Consider the following 22,553-nt stretch of genomic DNA (forward strand, 5'->3'; position numbering starts at 1 on the left):
CTGTCTCCCCACACTGCTGATGCTACTCTCTGTCCCGAGGGGCCCACCGAGGTGCGAATGTCTGCACTGGTGCTGGGTGCGCTTAATTAAGCTGACGCTGCGCCCTCAGAGGCTGGAGCTTCCTCTGAGGAGTCTGGCTGCAAAGCCTCTTCCTCCTCAGCAGTGGCGACGGGGGCTCCGGATGGTCCTGTGGGGGAGTAAAGGAAAGTTAGAGATGTGATGCCAAGGCTACTTGCACATTGGATTTGGCATATGCTCAAGTCCAAATGATGTGGCTTCAGAATCATATCAGCAACTCATGCTATGTCAGAGAGAGATGGGGAAGTATCAGCTTACGGGCTTGCTCCTGTCTCTCCTGCCCCAGCATTCACAAGCACGTCAGCCCCAGCAATCTCGATCGCTGCTTCCTCCCAGGGGCTCAGGTGGGCGACAGGGTGGTCGTCCTCCAGTCCTCGCACGCTCTCGTCTATTGTGAGCTCTCTTTTCCTGCAATGAGAGAGACGAGTGGAGTTTGAGTGAGAGTGCAGGAGTGAATGTAGAGATTGCATAGCATAGATACTTAGAAGGAGACAAAGATGTTGTGAGGCTGCAAGACCAAGGGCCCTCCGTGTGTTGTCAGTTGTGTTCCAAGCATCAGTGAGAGGCAGTGTGAGGGTTGCATGGTGGAATAGTTATGTGAATGTGAGCATAGAGATATAGGGAATGGGCAAGGGTGCATGGATGTGACTGTGAAGTGAGATGTGGAGGAAGAGATTGCTGAAGCTGAGTGCTGTTGGGGAAAGGCAATGAGGATCAGGTTGAGGGTGATGGAAACTTCGTACTTACTTTCCCTGTGCGGTGAAGGTCATGGAAGCGCTTCCTGCACTGCATCCAGCTGCGACGGGTGACTCCCAGAGAGCTTTGCATCCTCCACACAATTTGCTTTTCCACCTATCAGCAAATATTGCTACATTATACTGTCCCTTCATCCAAGTCATTAATATAGATTGTAAATAGAGGCCCCAGCACTGATCCCTGCGGCACCCCACTAGTTAGTTTGCCAACCAGAAAATGACCCATTTATCACTACTCTCTTTCTGTTAGTTAGCCAATCCTCTATCCATGCTAATATATTACCCCCAACCCCATGAGCTCTTATCTTGTGTAGTAACCTTTTATGTGGCACCTTATTGAATTCCTTCTGGAAATCTAAATACACGACATCTACTGGTTCCCCTTTATCCACCCTGCTTGTTACATCCTCGAACTCCAGCAAATTTGTCAAACATGATTTCCCTTTCATAAACCACGCTGCTTCTGCTTGACTTATGATTTTCTAAATGTCCTGCTACCACTTCCTTAATGCTGGACTCCAGCATTTTCCCAATGACAGATGTTGGACTAACTGGTCGATTGTTGCCTGGTTTCTGTCGACTTCCTTTCTTAAATGGGGCATTACATTTGCAGTTTTCCAGTCCACTGGGACATCTCCAGAATCCAGGGAATTTTGGTAGATTACAACCAATTCATCCACTACCTCTGCAGCCATATCTTTTCAGACTCTAGGATGCATGCCATCGGGTCTAGGGGACTTGTCCACCTTTTTTGGTCCCATTAGTTTGCCTAGTGCTTTCTCTCGTGAGTTTTTTAAGTCTCCTTTCTTCGCCCCCTGCCCACCGCCACCCCGCCCCCCAAACAAAAGCCCATTGATTATCCATTATTGGGATGCTTAGGCCTAGAAATTCAGTTGGTTGCGCCAGCAGTTAGCGCCTAAAGAAAAGTGAATGTCGGGCACTATGCGTGTTGCGCCCGGGCGCAGCGCAGTTTGCGCCTCGCCCCAAATTAAGTTGGCCGTTAGCGCCAGCCCGGATGCACGCGCAGAAAATGACGTCACATCCTCGTGCAACGCCCTTTGGCCGCCCCGATTCCAAACTTCAGTCGGACCGCCCCATTATGCGGCTGGCGGCCGGAGCGTTTGAAAAAGGGAACGCAACACAGCCAGCGCGGGCCCCGGTGGGCGCAAATTAAAGGGGACGTACCCTCCAGTATAAAGGCCAGCCATTTTGCAGCAAATACTCTTGTGCAACGCATTTCTGGACACACAACAAGGAGGATAGCTAACTGATTTCAAGCAGCAACAGCTCAGGTATTTTTGGACTCCGGCCAGAGCGCTGCAAGTGGCCTTTTGGAAATTTGACTGTTTGCCAGGATTTGATGGGGGTTGCATGGGGTGCCAACGCGGAGCTGCAGCGCCATGTCCGTAGGGCTCGCAGACGCATTGTGAGAGGGGCAGCCCTGGCTAGAGGCAGAGGGGGCAACAGGCGTCGGCCACGTAGGCCTTACCCAGTCAGGCTATACCGCCAGCAGCGCTCCTACCTCAACATGACTGGCGCGCGATGTGTTAGAAGGCTCCGATTCCGAAAGGAGGTGGTTGCAGAGATCTGCCACCTGCTTCGCAGAGATCTGCGTCCAAAGCTCAGGTGCAGGATGTCTTTGTCGGTGGAAGTGAAGGTGACGGTGGCATTGAACTTCTATGCCACTGGCTCCTTCCAATCCGCTGCTGGGGGCATAGCTAACATCTCCCAGTACGGCGCGCATCACTGCATCCGCCAGGTGACCGAAGCACTGTTCAGAAGAGACGCCAATTCATCTCCTTCCCCATGGTCCTGGAGAGCCAGCATCAGCGCGCATTGAGATTTACAAGACTCGCGGCCTTCCCCTTGGTGCAGGGCGCCATTGACTGTACGCGTGTGGCTTTGCGGGCCCCTCTGGAGCATGGCGAGCAGTATCGCAACAGGAAGGGCTACCATTCTCTGTGCAGCTGGTGTGTGACCACAAGCAGCGCATCATGGCTGTCAATGCCAGCTTTCCAGGCAGCAGCCACGATGCATTTATCCTGCGGCAGAGTACTGTGCATGACATGTTCGAGGCACAGCCTCCCCCAAGAGGATGGCTACTCGGGGACAAAGGCTATCCTTTGTGTACCTGGCTCATGACCCCGCTCCGCGCGCCCAGGACCGCTGCTGAAGAGGCATACAACGAGAGGCGTCAAACCCCCCGCAACATCATCGAGCAAACTATTGGGGTCCTCAAGCAGCGGTTCCGCTGCCTTGATCGCTCCGGAGGATCTCTGCAGTATTCGCCGGACCGGATCTCCCAATTTGTGGTAGTTTGCTGCATGCTACACAACCTGGCTATCCGCAGGACTCAGGCACTGCCACCTGACGTTGGACCACCACCTCAGGAGGAGGAGCAGGAGTACGTTCCCAGGAGGGAGCAACCAGGGCCAAGGGCCGCGCGACGCCACCTTATTACACGCCACTTCTAAGCCCCCTGTCAAGGAATGCCTTGTGGCCATGAGGGAAGATGAATGCAGCCGCTCCGCAAGCCCTCAGCCGGCGAAGCCAACAAACACTAACAAGAACAACCATGGAGACTCTATGAATAAAGATAATTATTTATTGCACAAAAATGAAAACCCCTTCCCACATGAATCCCCAAAAACAACCAACGGGCCCCACAAAAAGACCAACAAACGACTCACTCCCACAAACTGGAGAGGAGTAACTCCACATTTGTACAAACCTGGCCTCAACCTCGGCCTTAACGCAAAAAATAAGCCCACGAACCAAACAACCATGGGCAAAAGAAAGATGGCCACCGCCATATAAAACGAAAGCTGGCCACACCCTCTACTGAGTGGCCCGCGAGGGCGAGATCTTGTCCAGCCTTTTGCCTCCCCTGCCCGGCCTGCTGCTCCTTCGCAAGCTCTGCCCAGTGGCTGCTGCGAGGCTGGGGGAAGGCGCCCGAGGCTCAGATGTCCTTCCGCCAGATGCCCTTGGGGGGCGGCCTTTGGGCCTCGAGGGGCCGGCTGCTGAGTGGCGCACCTGAGCCTGGCCACCATCAGCTCCAGCCGCTTGCCCTTGACGCCCCAGTGGGGGAGTGGCGGCGACGGATGGCGCAATGTGGGCAAGCTGGCGTCTGGGATGCGCTGGCTGGTGCTGTGGCGCGCTGGCACTCGGCCGGGCCCGCACTGCAGGATCCACACCAATCAGCCGAGGGGCGGCTCGCTGGGATGCTGCAGCGCGGCGGGTGCCCTGGCGGTGCCTGTCTGAGCGCGCATGTGGCAGCAGTGAGTGCCCCTGTTGTCCTGCTGTGCGCCCGCATCACACCCACCAGGGACTTGACGGCATCAGTGAGCATGCGGCCACTCGCGGCAGTTGATGCCCCGAACTCGCGCACACTGGTCGCCAGCGACTCGATGGCCTCGGGCATGCGCCCCACCACGCGATTGAGCTCCGTGTGGCGCCGGTCCGAATCCTCGGCCATCTTGTCCAGCTTCCGCGCCTCCTCCGAGGTGAAGGTGTCCGGACTGGAGTCGGGACTCTTCCGCTGGGGAGCAGGGGACCAAACTAGGGGAACCTTGCCACGTTGGTGGCGGCGAGTGTCCCGATCAACTGCACTCCCCTCTGATCCTTTCCCCCTCCCCCCCCCCCTTTGGGGGGAAGGCCGCGGCCCACGCGCAGGGCTCCTGGGTGGCTGGACGCCACTGGTCCCAGCAGCTGCAATCCCCTGCGACAGTTGGTCCAGGCACTCGTCCAGTGAGGACGTGTCAATCATTTCGTCCTCTCCTGCGGGACCCGAGTGTTCCCCTGATGGTCCGGCTTGCTCTTGCTCCTCCTCCTGCTGCTCGGAGGGGCTATCACTGGCAGCTTCAGGGACCTGGTCGTCACCAGCTGAAAGCAGGAATGCACAAGAGTAGCTTGAGTGAGGAGACGGCATCAGCGAGGGAGTCAGGACTGGTGGCATTCAGCGCATTGGTATGACAGTGGCAAAGGAGGTAGCTCGGATGCGCAAGTGCGACGCGAGAGGGCCAAAAGGCGAGGTCCTTACCATTGCCGGGCAGTGGAGGGTCGGCTACTCCGCATGCTGTGGGCACGATCAGCCGGGCTCCCATGAGCCCACTCACGCGCTCCTCCAGGGGAGTGAGCTTCTGCAGCTTGGCGCGGCCTCCCCTGGTCCTGGCACGGGCCTGGCGATTATTGGCAAGCTTAGCCTGCAAGAGAAAGGACGGGCTGTAAGTACGGCGTGTAGCCCTGATGTACTGTGCACTGCCTCCCATGGTGGAATAGCTTGGCCAGAGTGCAGAATGGGCAATTGATGCTCATGACTGTCCCAAAGCTGCTGGCTGAGGGCTGGCCATTAGGCCTTTCAGCTCCCTTTGCCCATCATGTCAGGTGTACATGCAAGAATGAGGAGGAGACTGGAAAGGGTACTCACCCTGACAATCCTGGTCAGGTCGTTGTATTTTTTCCGACATTGGGTGTGGGTCCTGGGGGCATCGCCGGTGACCGTCACCCTGTTGGCGATCTGCTTCCAGGCTCTGGCGTATTCTTGGTGGGTCGGATTCCTCCCAGTCTCTGGGAACAAGATCCTGCGCCTCTTCTCCAGAGCTGTCACCATTATTCCCAGATCACGCTCTTGAGAAGCGCAGGGCACGCTCACGGGCCTTCTCTGGCATTGCCATGACTCCCTGGGGCTGAGCAGCAGTGTTGAGGCCTATTTGCAAAGCTGCAGTGTGCAGGGCGTGGCAGCAGACCAAATCGTCCCTTCCCCCTTTAAGAGCTGGTCAGCGCCACGGGGTCTGCTGTCAATCAAAAAATGACCGCACCCGCGCTGCGCCCCGCCTCGGCGCTATCCCTCTGCACCGCCGGCTTCGCGCCTAAAGATAGTAGTGGAACGCCTCTTTTAGCGCTCCAGCAACCTCTTAGGCGAAGCGACTGAATTTCCGGCAAGGGGACGCAACTTTGGGGCGGGCGCTAACGTTAGCGCCCCAAAACTGGCTATACTGAAATTCTAGGCCTTTGTGTCTTCTACCGGGAAAACCGATACAAAATATTTGTTCAAAGTCTCCGCCATTTCCCTGTTTCCCATTATTAATTCCCCAGACTCTTCCTCCAGGGACCCACATTTACTTTAGCTACTCTCTTATATACCTGTAGAAACTCTTAATGTCTTTATATTTCTTGCTAGCTTACACATTTTCTTTTTTAGTCATCCTTTGCTGGTTTTTAAAGATTTCCCAATCCTCTGGTCTTTCACTATTCTTCACAACATTGAATGCTTTTGTTTTCAATTTGATACCATTCTTTATTTCCTTAGTGAGCCACGGATGGTTCATCCTTAGTCTTTCTTTCTCCTTGGAATGTTTCTTTGAGTTATGAAATATCTTCAATGTTTGCCACTGCTTTTCTACAGTCTTACCCTTTGATATACCTATCAATTCGTCCAATGAAAAGCGACGAGTTAGGAAAGTAACTATAGGTTTTTATTGACTAAATAACAGAGCCCACCCTCATGGGTGATCGGATCCAACAAGGAGGAATACCAGCCAGTCGACTACCTTTATACCTGGGCAGGTAGGTGGAGCCATGGGCGGAGTCAGTGATGGTCAGCCCAGGTATAACAGCGTGACAAGAGGCGACCTCGTACAGTGATACAACAGTGAGAACAGTGATCACAATATAACAGTGATAACTATAGTGTAACGATAGTGAACGATAAAAGTGGTTTACCACACCCTTTAATATATATTCCCAGTCCACTTTAACCAAGTCTGCCTTCATACCTTTGTAATTGCCTTTAAGTTCAGGACACTAGTTTGAGACTTACATTTCTCACCTTCAAACTGAATTTGAAGTTCTACCATGCTATGATTACTCTTCCCAAGAGGATCCTTCACTTTGCGATCAATAATTAATCCAGCCTCGTTACACATTACCAGATCTAAAATAGTCTTCTCCCTGGTTGGATCCCCAATGTATTGTTCCAAGAAATCATCCCGGATACACTCTCCAAGAACTCTTCCTCAAGTCTACCTTTGCCAACCTGCTTTGTCCAAACAATATGAAGATTAAAATCTCCCATGATTATAGCTGTACCTTTCTTACAAGCCTTTAATTTTTGATTTATACTCTGTCCTACTGTGGTTACTGTTTGGGGGCCTGTAAACCACTCCCACAAATTACTACTTACCCTTATTTCTTATCTGCACCCAAATTGATCCTAGAAATATAGACATAGAAAAATAGGAGCACGAGTAGGCCATTCGGCCCTTCGAGCCTGCTCCGCCATTCAATGAGCATGGTTGATCCTCTATCTCTACCATATTCCTGCTCTCTCCCTATCCCTACCCCTTGATGCCTTTTGTGCCTATAAATCTATCTATCTCCTCTTGAATATATTCAATGACTTGTCCTCCAGAGCCTTCTGTGGTAGAGAATTTCACAGGTTCACCACCTTCTGAGTGAAGAAATTTCTCCATCTCAGTCCTAAATGTCCTACCCCGTATCCTGAGACTCTGCCCCCCTCGTTCTGGACCCACCAGCCAGGAGAAACATCCTCCCTGCATCCAGTCTGTCTAGCCCTGTCAGAATTCTATGTTTCAATGAGATCCCCTCTCCTAAACTCTAGTGAATACAGGCCTAGTTGACCCAATCTCCTCGTACGACAGTCCTGTCATCCCAGGAATCAGTCTAGTGAACCTTCGCTGCACTCCCTCTATGGCAAGTTTATCCTTTCTTGGGTAAGGAGACCAAAACACTGCACACAGTACACCAGGTGTAGTCTCACCAAGGCACTGTATAACACAAGACATCCTTGCTCCTGTATTCAAATCCTCTTGCAATGTAGGCCAACATACCATTTGCCTTCCTAACTGCTTGCTGCACCTGCATGTTTGCTTTCAGTGACTGGTGTACAAGGACACACAGGTCCCTCCTGTATATCAACATTTCCCAATCTATCACTATTTAAATAATACTGACTTTCTGTTTATCCTATTGAAGTGGATAACTTCACATTTATCCATGTTATACTGCATCTGGCATGTATTTGCCCACTCACTCAACTTGTCTAAATTGCCTTGAAGCGCCTCTGCATCCTCCTCAACTCTCAATCCCACCTAGTTTCGTGTCGTCAGCAAACTTGGAAATATTACATTTGGTTCCCTCATCCAAATCATTGATATATATTGTGAATAGCTGGGGCCCAAGCACTGATCCCTGCGGTACCCCGAAAAGACTCATTTATTCCTACTGTTTCCTGTCTGTTAACCAATTTTCAAGCTATGCTGATATATTACCTCCAATCCCATGTGCTTTAATTTTGCACACTAACCTCTTATGTGGGACTTTATCGAAGGCCTTACGAAAATCCAAATACACCACATGCACTGGTTCTCCTTCATCTGTTCTACCAGTTACATCCCCACAACTCCAGTATGTTTGTCAAACACTATTTCCCTTTCATAAATTCATGTTGACTTTGTCTAATCCTGTTATAATAGACTCTAGCCATTTCCCTACTAATGTTAGGCTAACTAGTCTGTAGTTCCTGTTTTCTCTCCCTCCTTTATTTAAATAGTGGGGTTACATTTGTCACCCTCCAATCTGCAGGAACTGTTCTGTAATCCATAGAATTTTGAAAGATAACAGCCAATGCATCCACTATTTCCATGGCTAACTCTCTTAGTGCTCTGGGATGCTGATTATCAGGCCCTGGGGATTTATTGGCTTTCAGTCCCATTAATTTCTCTGCACTTTTTTTTATAACCAATACTAATATTTCCTTTAATTCCTCCTCACTAGACCCTTGGTTCCCTAGCATTTCTCAGGTGTTATTTGTGTCTTCCGCAAAGGCAGAACCAAAGGGCTTTTTTTTTGCCAGGCCCGAAGAGGTGGGATTGGAGGAGTGTGAGGTGTTAATGGCAAAAACTGGTGGGCGGGCCCGATCCCGCCTCGAGCATGTTTCCCACATGCGAGTTGACTTAATAAAGACTCACTACGCACTTGGTTGAACATAAAGCAAGGCTTTAATTGACTTTTAACAAAACATGGAGGTCTAGTTAGTAGTCATTAGCTTCCTGTTTCCAGATTGTCTCTGGCCAAGTTGGGCCCACGCCTGAGTATTTATACTCCTCGGATGGCGCCCTCAGCTGGCCGTTCAGTAGTACTTCCTGAGTTACTACTTGTAGAAGTTGCAATTTATGACATTCTTCCTCCCTAAAAGGTTTGGAAGTCCAGTCTTCCTTTAACAGACTAGGCGGACCAAAAATAGCCGTAGTCGTTTAGCTTTCTGCTTGTGACCGGAAGGCATGTCTCCCCGGACCGTGTCCTTTCCCTGGGTCGCTTGGCCCATACCGGTAAGCCGGTAGAGTCCGCGTCGTTTTGATCGTCCTGTGTAGGACTGGAAATATCATGACTCCGGGTGCGGGTCCCCACAGGCGCAGAGCTGGCCTCATCCTGGGTTGTAGCCGGAGATTGTCCGGCGTCCTGGTTTCGGGTGGCCATCCTTGTTTCCCATTATAAATGCTCCCATTTCTGACTAAGGGACCTACATTTGTCTTCACTAATCCCTTTTTTGACATCTTGTAGAAGTTTTTGCAATCTGCTTTATGCTCTTTGCAAATTTACTCTCTCACATTCTTTCCCCTCTTAATCAATCTCTCGGTCCTTTTTTGCTGAACTCTAAAAACTGCTCCCAATCCTCCAGGCTTGCTACTTTCTCTGGCAGCTTTATATGACTCCTCCTTTGGATCTAATACTATCCCTAATTTCTTTTGTTAGCCATGGTTGTAGTGTCTGAGGATCAATAATACTCAGACTGCAGGAGAACAATAAAACAGGTATTTACTTGAACAGAAGGTACTCTTTTTGTTCGGACCCAAAAAAAAAAACAATTGGACTGTAAATAAACAAAAGTTCAACTAAAACTTAACAAATCAAATTAAAATTTGGTTTTCCGGGTTGATCATGCACTCCAGTCCCCGCGGCACCCACCGGTCGCAGAAATACTCAAGCGCGCCGGCAGACACCGCGTGCTCCATCTCCAGAGCCATCCGGGCGCGAACATGGCTGCAGAAGAGAGGCAGGCAATCCGGCTGGACGACCCCCTCGACTGCCTGCTGCCTGGACCAATTGATGGCTCTTTTAGCCAGGAGCAGGCCCTCAAGTAGGTCCTCCAACCTGTCCGCTCCCCTCCGCACCGGGTGACCATAGAACTGAAATGCAACCAAAAATCGAGGAGCAGCCCCTTCAAGTAGTGAAAGAGGGGCTGCAACCTCTCGCACTCCATATAAACGTGAAACACGGACTCCTCCAGGCCGCAAAAAATGCAGGCGGCCTGGGAGTCCGTGAACCTACTTAAAACCTTTATTGCACGGGACCGCTCTGTGCAACACCCTCCAGGCCAAGTCCCCGATGGAACAAGGGAGGACTCCCGCGTAGAGAGCCCTCCATTGGGGACCACCGCCAGTCGGCAAGACACCACGCCAAGGCGTGTCCGGACGGTAGACGATGATGGTGAAGTGGAGAGTGTGCAGGAGCAGCCCGTACAGGAAACCCCTCTGCGCGGAATGAAAAGGCACGGAGGGTTTTTCCTCGATGGCTCAAGTTGTGAGGCGCCGATTCCCGAGGGGAGTTTCGGGGCTGGGCGCCGATGAGGAATTCCGTCCGAATGGGGGTAAGCTCGGACGGGATCGCCCACGTGCTTGAGCTGCCTCAACACACCTAGTGGAGTCGGGGCCCAGTGCCGCTTTCACCGATTCGATGGCTTCGACCACGAGCCGGACATTGGCCCAGGACAGGCGCCGCGCTAGCTTCTCCGGCGCCATCCAGCCCGCTCCTCCACCACCGAGGAGGTCCCCGACTCTGGTCACCTTGCCAGGCACAGCCCTGCCCTCCGCCAGCCGCCCGAACCCGCGTTCGTGGAGGTGCGGATTCCTGAGCAGCGGCTCCCGAAGGAGAGCCGCCGCTCTTGACGGGGGAGAGCTCCGCCTGGAAGCGACGTAGTTCCAAACCCAAAGCAGTTCCTGGTAGAAGACCGGCAGCTCCCGTAGGCCGGCACGCCTGCCGCCCAAATTCGCGAACAGGAGCTGCGTGTCGTAATTGAGGCCGTGCAGCTGGCGGAAGAAAAACGTCGCCAGCGCACACCATCTCGGAGGATTCTTAACGTACAGGTACCTCTGCAGCGTCTGAAGACGGAAAGTCGCAGCCTGGGTGCGAAGGCACACCAGCACCTGACCGCCCTCCCTAAGCGGGAGACACAGAACCGCGGCAGAGACCCAGTGCTTCCTTTTGTCCCAGAAGAAGTCGATGAGCTTCTTCTGCATCTAGGCGACAAACGCAGGGGAAGGGATCAAAGTGACCAACCGGTACCACAACATGGCGGCCACCAGCTGGTTGATGACCTGCGCTCGACCCCTGTAGGGCAACACTCGTAGCAGTCCTGTCCAGCGTCCTAGGCGAGCGGTGACTTTGGCCTCCAGCTCTTGCCAGTTCGCCAGCCAGGTGTCCGCGGCAGGGCTAAGGTAGACTGCCAAATAGAGGAGGTGCGTGGTGCTCCAGGCGAAAGGCCTGAATGCCTCGGGCAGGGAGTCCACCCGCCACTGACCCACCAGGAGTCCGGAACATTTCTCCCAGTTGATCTTGGCAGAGGATGCGTCCGAGTAAATCTGGCATTCTCGCATCCTCCGCAAGTCAGCGGGATCCGTGACCATGAGCACGTCATCGGCGTAAGCCAAGAGGACCCCCTCCACGCCCGGCCCTTGCAGAGCCAGTCCCGTCAACCTCTTCCGCAAGAGGCGCAGGAATGGCTCCACGCAAACGGCGTATAACTGACCGGACATGGAGCATCCCTGACGCACCCCATCCCGAAGCGAAGGGGCATCGTCAAGGACCCGTTAACTTTAATCAGACACTCCGCGGCGACGTACAGAAGTCAGATCCAGGCGACGAAATGGGTCCCGAACCCGAATGCGTGCAGAGTCCCGAAGAGATACTCGTGATCCACCCTGTCGAACGCCTTCGCCTGATCCAGGGAAAGGAAGGCGACCGACAGACCTGCCCTCTGGGAGTGGTGGACCAGGTCCCGGACCAGATGGATGTTATCGTGGATGGTCCGGCCCGGTACCGTGTAGGACTGGTCGGGGTGGATCATGTGGGCCAGCATGGTGCCAAGGCGAGCAGACATGGCCCTGGCAAAGATTTTATAGTCGGTGCTGAGGAGGGAGACCGGGCGCCAGTTCTTAAGGAGGCAGAGATCGCCCTTAGGCAGCAGGACAATCACTGCCCTGCGCCAAGGGAGGGGCATCTCCCCGGTTGCCAAACTTACCCCCAGGACACTCACGTAGTCGCCCCCCCCCCCAGGACACGCACGTAGTCGCCCCCCCAAGACGTCCCAGAACGCCCTTTGAATCTCCACGGCCAGCCCCTCCAGCCCCGGGGACTTTTCCCCTAGAGAGCTGGCGGAGGGCGCCGGTCAGCTCCGCCAGGCTTAGCGGAGCGTCCAATTTTTCGGCGCCCTCTGGGCTGACCTTTGGCAGGTCCTCCCACAAAACTCTGTGCACATCCTCGCTGGACAGATCCGGAGAAAACAGAGCCCCGTAATAGGCGCGGGTCTCCGCGCTGATTCCCTCCGAATCTGAGACCAGTGATCCTTCGTCAGCCAGCAGCCCCAAGAGCTGCTTACCGACCCCCCGTCTTTTTTCCAGCGAGCAGAAGAAGGGGGAGCCGGGGTCCAGGTCCCGCAGGAGCTGGACCCGCGACCTCCCGTATGCGCTTCGGGACCCGACGAGCTGCAGGTCCTTCAGCGCGCCGCCCTTCTCTTCGTACACCTTCCGCAGGGCCGGGTCCTCGACGACCTGACCGAGACGGGCCTCCCGCCTCTTGGTCGACCCCTTCGCGTACTCCTGAAAAAGAGACGGATGTGAGCCTTGCCCACGTCCCACCATAGCCTCAAGGAGGGGAAGCCCCCCCGCTTCCTTCTCCATTCGGCCCAGAACTGACGAAACGAATCCCGGAACCGCGCGTCCTCCAGCATCAGGTTGTTAAAATGCCAGTACGCAGACTCCCCGCGCGTGCAGCGGAACGAGCTCCGCCCACACCAGGTGGTGGTCCGTGCACGGCACCGGCCGCATGGAAGCTGCCGGAACGCAGGAGATATACGCCCGGGAAATGTAGAGGCGGTTGATTCTGGAACTTCCTCCCCCAGACCTCCACGCTAGTGAAGGCACTGGAGTTGGGGTAGAGATTTCGCCAGACGTCCACCAAGTCGAAGGACCCGACCAGGTCCCTCAACTTCTCCATCGCCACCGGGCTTCACGGGGGACCCGAACGGTCCCTCGTCTTGAGGGTGCAGTTAAAATCCCCCCCGAGGAGGACGCACTCACCCGTGTCGACGGAACCCAAAAGAGCGAAAACTTCTTCGAAGAAGCGCACTTGCTGCGCACCGGTCTGAGGGGCGTACACGTTCACTAGATGGAGCGCCCCCCCCACCAGGCGAACAGTGACCTGGAGCAAGCGGCCCGGCACGTGCTCCTTGACCCCCAAGATCTCCGGCTGAAAATGTGGCGTCAGCAAGATAGCCACCCCGCTGGAATTGTTGGAGAGGTGGCTCATGCTAACCCCTCCTTGCCACTCCAGGAGCCATGTGGATTCATCTCCCAGAACGGTGTGGGTTTCTTGCAGGAAACACACCGCATACTTCCCGTCCCGAAGGACCGAGAAGTTGTTGAATCTGCGGCGCACCTCCCTGCTGCCGTTGATGTTGAGGCTGGCTATGGTTATCTTCATGTCAGAAGCATGGTGTAACCTCTACCTGCACCTAATGGAGGGAGGGAGCGCAGCCGCTGGTCAGCCGCCACTTCCTCAGCAGCCCAGTGAGAAACGTTCTGAGCCGACGCAGCTCGAGCGGGTTCACACCCTCGTCCGTGCCCATGATTTTAATGGCACGGATGGACACGTTGAGCAGCGCCAGCTGGATCTTATTTTGCCGACCCTGGCACGTGGCCATAAAGTCCTGGAGTTCCCTTATGGGAATGAGGAGAGACTCGGCGAGGGGCACGAGGTCATCCAGTGCCTCGTGGATGGTGGAGTCCAAATCGTCCTCCGTGCCCATCATCGAGTCCCCATCCTCCTCCCAGGGGGTTGTCACCAGCGGCCGCACCAGCCGGCCCCGCCTCCGCCCGGATCCCACCCCCCAGGATCGGCGGCAAAGGATTCCTCCCTGGGCGCCTCCAGGGGCGCCGGGCCAGAAGACGGCGGCGGTTCGGAGTCCCCCCCTGCCTTAGACGCCAGAACGACCGGAGAAACCGGGGAGAGAAAAATTCCCAGCTCCTCCAGTACGTCCGGTACCAGAGACGCAGCCAGGGGGCCATCCTCCTACCCGCCACCAGCCTCCGACCCAGCGGATGGGGTGTTTTTAATTAAAACCTCCACTGGGACGAGCAGCCCCTGGGAGATGTCCGGGTCGCATTGGGTGAGCATTTTCCTCGAGCTCGCCCGACCCAGACCCGGCGAGGGGTAACGGCACCGATAAAATGTCAATTTCTGCCGTGGGTTGTTCCGCAACCCCCCGCCGCCCCGCGGGCAGGGTTTCATCCCCATCCCCGGGAGGCACGCGCCGGACCGACCCATCTGCCTCAGCCTCCCGAGGGACAGGTGATGCCTGCCGATCGCTGGTGATGACGACAGCGGGGGGGGGGGCGCGCAGCACCCGCGGTGGGCGACGACTCCCCCTGCCCGGAGGGACCTTCCTCCTCCCGGTCCTCCTCCTCTTCCAGGGGGGTCACGCCTTTTTAGCACGGAGGGAGCCCTCCATGTCTGCAGCGGCCTCCTCCTCAGCTCCCTCCGGCGGAGCAGATTTGTCGGGTTCCTCGGGCCCGAGCCCGGCTGCAGGTATCGGCGTTTCCGCAACGACGGTTGCGACCACAGGCTCGGGCACGAGGCCCCTCCCACTCATGTCCGCCCCGATTAACTCCGCGAGGAGCGCGGGTGTAAGGGGCTCAAAGGGCTGGCCCTCCACAGGGGGACCCGCCCTAAGGTGTTTTGATTTTATCCGCGCCGCCTTTCCAGCCGGACGCGCTCCCTCCCCCCCGCCAGGGGCCTTGGTGGCATCGGCCCTCGACGTCAACCGCGCATCAGATGTTCTCGACGCGCGGGCAGATCCGGGGGGAGGAGGGGCGGCGGCGCCAGCCTCGGCCGTACGAGAAGATCCGGCGGCCTTGCAGGCGGGGCAGTTTTTCCTGATGTGCCCCACCTCCTTGCAGGCATGGCACCGCACACCGTCTGATGTCCAAAAGACGCGATAGGCGGTCCCCTCGTGGAGAACGATGAACGACCCGTCGGTGTCCTCCTCCCACGCCAGCTGGATAAACAGCTGGCGCCGGAAGGAGAAGACGTGGCGAAGGCTGGCCTCCCGGAAGCCGAGCGGGACGGGTGTGATCCCCGACCTCGCCTCCCCAAGTTGGCGTAAATGGGGAAGGAGGAGCTCACCAGGAACATAGGGCGGGACGTTGGAAATGACGATCCTCTGCGCGGTGGCCTCGAGAGGATCCACCGGCAGGAAGGTCCCGCCCATGGTGAGCCCCTTGGCGACGGCCAGGGACACCGCCCACTCCGACCCCAGGAAGAACACAGCCTTCCCATACATTTTTGAGGCTGTGACGATGGCTGAGGGGCCAACAACCCCAGCCATGGCTTTAACGCAAGCCTCAATGGTCATAGTGGGGTGAGTGTAGCTCTTCACCCCAAGCTTTTTTGTTATCAATCTGAATGGTGACGGGGCAGCGGGAGCAGCTGTGGCTGCCACTCCCGCATAAGTCCTGACTGGCCCCGCCACCGGCAAAGATGCAGTCGCCATTCTGGGGTGTTTTCTAAAAAGGGCTACACTCACCCCAAGTCACAGGCCTGAAGGTGTTAATTGTGGCCTCAGGTATTTTTTTGGTCCTCAATTGAGCAGAGGGACTGTTTAATTTGAAGGCACACCTCTCCCCCTTATTGATTTGAAATTGGGAGAGGGGCCTCCTCCCCTCTGCTCAATAGGCAATTAATAAATAAAGATGAAATGAGGTGCCTCGGACAAAGGCAGCGAAAGACAAAGAGAGGGGGGTGGGGTTGGAAGGAGGGAGGCCGCAAAGGCAGGGTCGCCACTCAGGATGGTGGGTGGGTGGGTGTCGGCAGGGGTGCACTCTCCGATGGAAAAATTCAAGTCTTTGAAGGTGGTCTTCTAGCAGGGGGAGAAGATGTCTTCACCTGGGAAAGCTGGAGATGCCCCAGGCTCAGTCCCACACCAGGTCTTAACGATGTACAATTGGGCTGATCACCTAGGCAGCTCCAGCTATCCCAGGTCAGGCAATAGGAAGCGGTGCTTAATTAGTGGTGTGTGTGGCTAGTGTTTTACAAGAGACACAGACAGACACACACACTGCTGATCCGGCCCTTTATTCTTCTTTTCTCCCCCCCACCTAAAATACAAAGTCTTTGGGAGAGTGCACCAAATAACAACCACCTGAAAGATGATCTTCCCTCCTTCCAAACAGTTGTTGGTTGTTTCTCTCCCCTCCTGGAATGGAGGCCAATTTGGGGAGGCAGTAATGGGAAAGGCCTTTCCCCTGGTTGGTGTTGTTGCTGGCCTCCTCTCTCCTTCTCCTCCTCCGTGCTCTCTCTCCAGGCACCTCAGTTGATGTTATGATGATGGTGGTGGTGGTCTAGCGTTCTCCTCCTCTTCCTGGTCAGGGGACCACCACTTTAGTCCACTCTCCTAGTCTGGCTGCTCCTTCTCCTTCTGCTTGCTGCTGCACAGCCAGCAATGCTGTGAATGAGGTACTGAACAGAAGGGAACTTAAGACTGAAATACAGAAGCCTGCTATGGCTTTATATACAGGGGTGGTCACTGCCGGTACTGCAGTATAGAATCAGTTCTTCTCTTATAGGTACATACACAACAATGGTTGGGCCGCTTTTCCTTTGTTTTTGCACCAGAGAGGAATGTATAACTGTTGCAATTCATGCATTCGTTCCTTAAATGTTAGCCATTGCCTATCCATCGTCATGCCTTTTTAATGAAGCTCCCCAATCTATCATAGCCAACTCACTCCTCATACCTTCATAGTTTCCTTTGTTTAGATTTAGGACCCTAGTTTCGGATTGGACTACTTCACTTTCCATCTTAATGAAGATGCGATATAGGGCTCAATTTTAACTCGGCCGTCAGGTGGGCTTTGAGGCGTGTGGGGGGGTTAAAATCATAACCTGGGGGTCGGGACCCCCCTGCCTGGTTCCCGACACCTAGCCATTTTAACCCAGGCGTGTCTGGTTCCGATTCAATCCTGCCTGTTGCAGGTGGGATCAGCACTAATTGGCCTTTATAATCCCATTTTAACAGGCCCTTGCCTGACCACTATTGGCTTGCTAACTATCAGCTGCAGGTCAACCATTAAAGAGGAGATTTGATCAGTCATTTGCAGGTGGCAGGACTTTGTCTCAGGCCTGGGGCAACTTTTACCAGACTTAACCACACCTGTGGAAGGTTGGAGCCTCACACACTTCTCCAGTGTGACCTCCTGCGAGACCCCTCTTGCCACCCTCACTCAGCGCCTCAACTGAGGCATCTACCAGAAGCATGGGAGGCCTTTTTCCTTCCCTTCTTGGCATTAGAGGACCTCCAGCACCAGGCATGGCAGCAGCAGAACCAGGAACAACAGCAGCAGGAGCAACAGGTTGCTGCTCACCCACCTGAGGCAGCACAGGCCAGAAGGGGCCAGCACATGGAAGCCCGTCGGCGCAGGAGATGCCCCTCAAACAGGGTCTACAGACACAGGGTCAGCTACCTCATGACTGAGCAGCAGTGCCAAAGGCGGCTCCGACTTTCGCGACCGGTAGTGACTGACCTCTGCGCAATGATACAGCAAGACCTGCTGCCCAGAGGACCAGGTGGACACTCCTTACCAGTGGCCATCAAAGTCACCACCGCACTCAACTTTTTCACCTCAGGCTCATTCCAGGGATCATCAGCAGACATCGGCAGCATCTCCCAGTCGGCCGCACGCACCTGCATCACGCAGGTAACCGATGCCCTCTTTGCCCTTGCGCACAATCACATCCATTTCACCAAGGATCGCGCAAATGTGACGGCACGAGCGGTTGGATTAGCTCATCTGGCAGACTTTCCAAGGGTGCAGGGCATCATTGACTGCACACGTGTGTGGCCCTTGAGGCACCCCATCACAATCCAGGTATTTTTGCCAACCACAAGGGCTTCCACTCCCTTAACGTTCAGCTGGTGTGTGACCACAAGGAGATTTTGCATGTTTGTGCCAAGTACCCTGGCAGTTGCCATGACTCCTTCATACTGCACCAGTCTAGTGTGCCTCCGCTATTCAGTCCGCCAGACCAACTTCACGAATGGCTGCTTGGAGGCGAGGGCTTGGCTAATGACGCCGCTGAGGAGTGCTACAACTCCAGCCACGCTTCCACTAGATCCATAATCGAGCAAACCATTGGCTTGCTGAAGATGCGCTTCAGGTGCCTGGATAGATCAGGTGGAGCCCTACAGTACTCGGCAGCCAAGGTCTCCAGAATCGTCATGGTTTGCTGTGCACTTCACAACATGGCACAGCGTCGTGGCTTGCAGATTCCTGAGGACCAAGTGGCTCCTCACATATCCTCCTCAGATGAGAGGAGTGGTGTGAGAATGAACATCCTGCAGAGGCCCATCAACCAGTGGCAGCATTACATGAGAATATTGTTGCCCGGGATGCAAGGAATGTACTCATCCTAGCCTGTTTGCTTAGCCTAATAAATCAAACACTTTTGCCTCGCAGCTTCTTACCTGAGCATCGACAATGGCCAAACCCTGCGGATTCCGAGCTATTTGACCAGCATCCTGACAACTGCAAGTAATCCTAAGCCCTCAATGTGAAAGTTCCATTTGCGAAATGACACACGCCAGAACTGCAGCAGTTGCCATCAGAATTTTTATGCAAAACAAACTGATGGCATTTTTACAAAATACACAACATTTCACCCAAGTGACTACCCTTGTGACTGTACTTTATTTTCCTCTTGCGCGTGCTCTACGTAGTGGTTCCCCTGTGACTTCAGCAGATGTGGAGGCCCCTTGCTCACTTTCCTGCTGCTCCTGTCTCGACAACTTTGGCGGGCGTCCTCTGGGATGGCGAGCCTGTGGGGGCTCGCCAGCAGTCTGCTGCTCCTGCGGCTGTGCAGGGGTTGAGACCTCTATCTCCGTTGGGTGTGTACATCGGTGGGGCTCTGACCAAGGGCTCTGCAGTGGCATGGAAGTGTGAGCGCTTGGAGAGGAGCCCCCACTTCCTTGAGGTCTGCCACCAACCTCCCTCTCATGGGTCAGGGCCCCCTCAGTCCCTGCAAGTGGCTTGAGAGCAGCTTGCTGCACATCAGGGGGCCCATGGGGACCCGTATCTACCAATGGCAGTCCTACTCAGAAGGACTTCCATGAAGGTCTGGTTTCTCTGTTCAATAGATGCCCATCGCTCCTCGAGATGTCATTCTATTCTGAACAATGACCATGTTTTCCATACCCTGGCGACTAACCTCCACCATGGCCCCCCTCCTCTACCGTAGCCAGCCTTGCCACGGAGGCAGCAATCATTTCCACGTAGTTAGCCATCCTTTCCGTGTTGATGCGTTCATGCGCCAATGACTCCACAAAGGCTCTGCTCGTTCGCTATGGTCTCCTCCATTCGCTCCACACTCGCAGTGACCCTAGACAAAACCTGCCAGAGGCTCCTGCATCTGTGCCTGGAGTTCCATCACCTCTGATCTTACGGATGGACCCAGAGGCAGAGGGTCAACATGCAGCTGAGCCGCAGAGTCCTGCGCCCTCAGACGAGGACTCTCCACTGCTGTCCCTGTCTCCACAATCTGCTGATGCTCACTTGTGAGTGGTGATACACCAGGTGACAACGCTAATCTATTTCCCGAAGGTCCCACCGAGGTGAGTGTCTGCGCTGGTGCTGGGTGCGCTTATTTCTGCTGAAGCTGCGCCCTCAGAGGTTGCAGATTCCTGTGAGGAGTCTGGCTGCTCAGGCTCTTCCTTCTGCACCATGGGGACGGGGCTCTCTGGTCCTGTGGGGGAGTGAAGGAAAAAGTTAGATGTGATGCCAAGGTTACATGCACATTGCATTTTGCAGATGATCATATGTCCATATGATATAGCTTCAGAATTATCCTCAGCGAGTCATGCAATGTCAATGAGAGAGATGGAAAACTATTCTGTCACCAGCTTGCGTGGATGCTCCTGCCTGTCCTTTCCCCAACGTCCACATCTCGGTCAGCCCCGGCAATCTCCAGGGCGCCTTCCTCCCAGGGGGTGAGCTGGGCTAATGAGGGCGGCCCTCCTCCTGTCCTGGCTCGTGCTCTCTGTTGTCTCCCTCATTGCAGGAAAAGAGAGCTCACAAGTGGAGGTTGAGTGAGAATGAAGGAGAGTACAGAGATTGTATAGCATAGATACTTAAAAGGAGACAAAGATGGAGTGAGGTTGCAATACCAAGGGCCTTCCCTGTGGTCAGTTGTGGTCAAAGCATCAGAGTGAGGGAATGTGAGGGCTGCATGGTGGCATAGTTCTGTGAATGTGAGCATAGAGAGAGGGAATGGGTAAGGGTGCATGGATGTGTGTCTCTAGTGGGATGTGCAGGAAGAAATTGCTAAAGCTGATTGCTGGTGAGGAAAGGCAATGGGGATGAAATTGAGGGTGATGAAAACATCAAACAGTACTTACTTTTCCAGTGCGGAGGTGGTCATGGAATCTTTTCCTGCACTGCAACCATGTTCTTCGTGTGAGCCCCAAGCAGTTGACTTGACCTGCCACCTCTAGCCACAGAGCCTTGGTCTGGCTGGGAGGCCTCTTCCTCACTGAAGAAAGGAAGAGGACCTCCCTGTGGGCCCTAACACCATCCAGTAATGCCTGTAGTGAAGCCTCACCAAATTTGTGCGCAGATCTGGCCCTCCTGCTGGCCGTTCCCCCTGCAGGCTCCTGTGCCATCTTAATGTTGAAGGTTGGAAGACTGCAGAGGAAGCGAGGCTTGCTGTGGACCTTAAAAGCAGCAGCAATGATGTCATATTCTGCGACTTTCTGACTGGAAATACTCAATTGCCCAGGCTTCCCACACGCTGGAAATCAATTGGACAATTGTTAAATTTGCATCAATCTCTCAGACCCATTTACAATCGTGTCAGAATCACTAAATTCGGGGAACCCGACAATTCCCCGCACCCGAGTTAAAATTGACCCCATATTCTTCCTTAAGCTCAAGTTACTTCTGCAAAGCAAGCAGATTGTGATTAGTGACTGAGACTTTCCCAATGGTTTTTAGCTGTCAGCTATTTTACGATTCACACATTACATACTTACTGAATACATATTTTTCTTCTACCTATGTCCAACACTTACTGATAATTATAAATTTTAATTACTTCACTAGAGGCTGTACTTTGAAAGTGTAAGTAACAGTTTCATTTAAAGTCACAAATATATTCAATAAAAAAAGCAATGACAGCATTTAACATTTAAATAAAATGAAACATTAAAGAATTGAAGGATTTGCCCCCTCGCATCTGTGCCTGAGGATCAAAGGAGGTGGATTGTGCAAAAGGTGACACCCTGCTGTCTCCTGCGCTTTCCCGTGACTGGAGCCCTCTGCTGCCAATTGAAAGGCCCCTGTGTGCCATCTCTTGCCCTTCAGCAATTGTCTCCTGACGGGGTTGCTGCTGCTGCTGAAAGGCGACGTTTGCTTGCATCAGGACTGGCGGAGCTGCTGTCTCATGGGCGTGCACTGTGTCTGCGCTGGGAGCAGGTAAGGGCGGCTCTGCGGGAGTCAAAGTAATGGCAGCAGAAACTAGTTCAAGCAACTGCAAGAGTCGAACAAGAGACTCATTTATCTGTAAGCGCCATAGTAACATGATCTGGATTTTGCAACTGCAATAGTATCTGGTTAAGTGACAGTTACATCTTTACCAAGAACATCAATTCCCTGCCTGATGGAGGCAAGAGAGTCTGCTTTCTTCCCATGAAGAGTACACATCTCTTGACTCAACCCTTCAATCTGTTGCACCTGAGCTTCTGTTATTCCATAGCGTTGAACGTCTTTCGGCTTCTCCCACCTGCTCGGCATTATCCGGCTGGTGTCTGGCTGTGGAGCGACAGTCATCTGTGCCTCGCACCGAGCCAGAGGGGCCAGGAGATGGAGAGGTACTGTGCAGCCACCCAGGGTCCGTACCCTCCTATTCCACTAGCTGACAAAGTGCAAATTCATCCTCCTTCTCCACCTCATTCTCCATCCCCATGCCCTCTGCGGCCACAGACTCAACACACGCTTCATCCCGTGTGTGCGAAGTAGGCTGTCCACCTGTGGAAAGGAGACAGTAAACATTTGCAAAGGTAAAGCATGATCTGCCACATCACAGGAGCTGATATTCAACACACACCACATTTTTAAACATAGCTGGCCAGACCAACTCACCTTTCCTTATCCCAATGTCTGTGCAGCAGGCACTGTACAGCCACTACTAATTTCAAGCAGCTGCTCGGATAAATCCCTTAGTGTGACAACACCACCGCCTGTCGGTGCACATTCTCTGGCGTTGTTAACAATTTTACACTCAAATTAAGACAGAAAATATGAAACGTCATGAAACTGCAGCTTTTTCTGCAGAGACCACCCACCTGCATTTGAGACAGGGACACCATCTGCTTTGAGA

This window comes from Somniosus microcephalus, chromosome 24 (genome assembly GCF_052327205.1).
Source record: "Somniosus microcephalus isolate GS21.2 chromosome 24, FLI_Smic_1.0, whole genome shotgun sequence".
NCBI classification, from domain to species: Eukaryota; Metazoa; Chordata; class Chondrichthyes; order Squaliformes; family Somniosidae; genus Somniosus; species Somniosus microcephalus.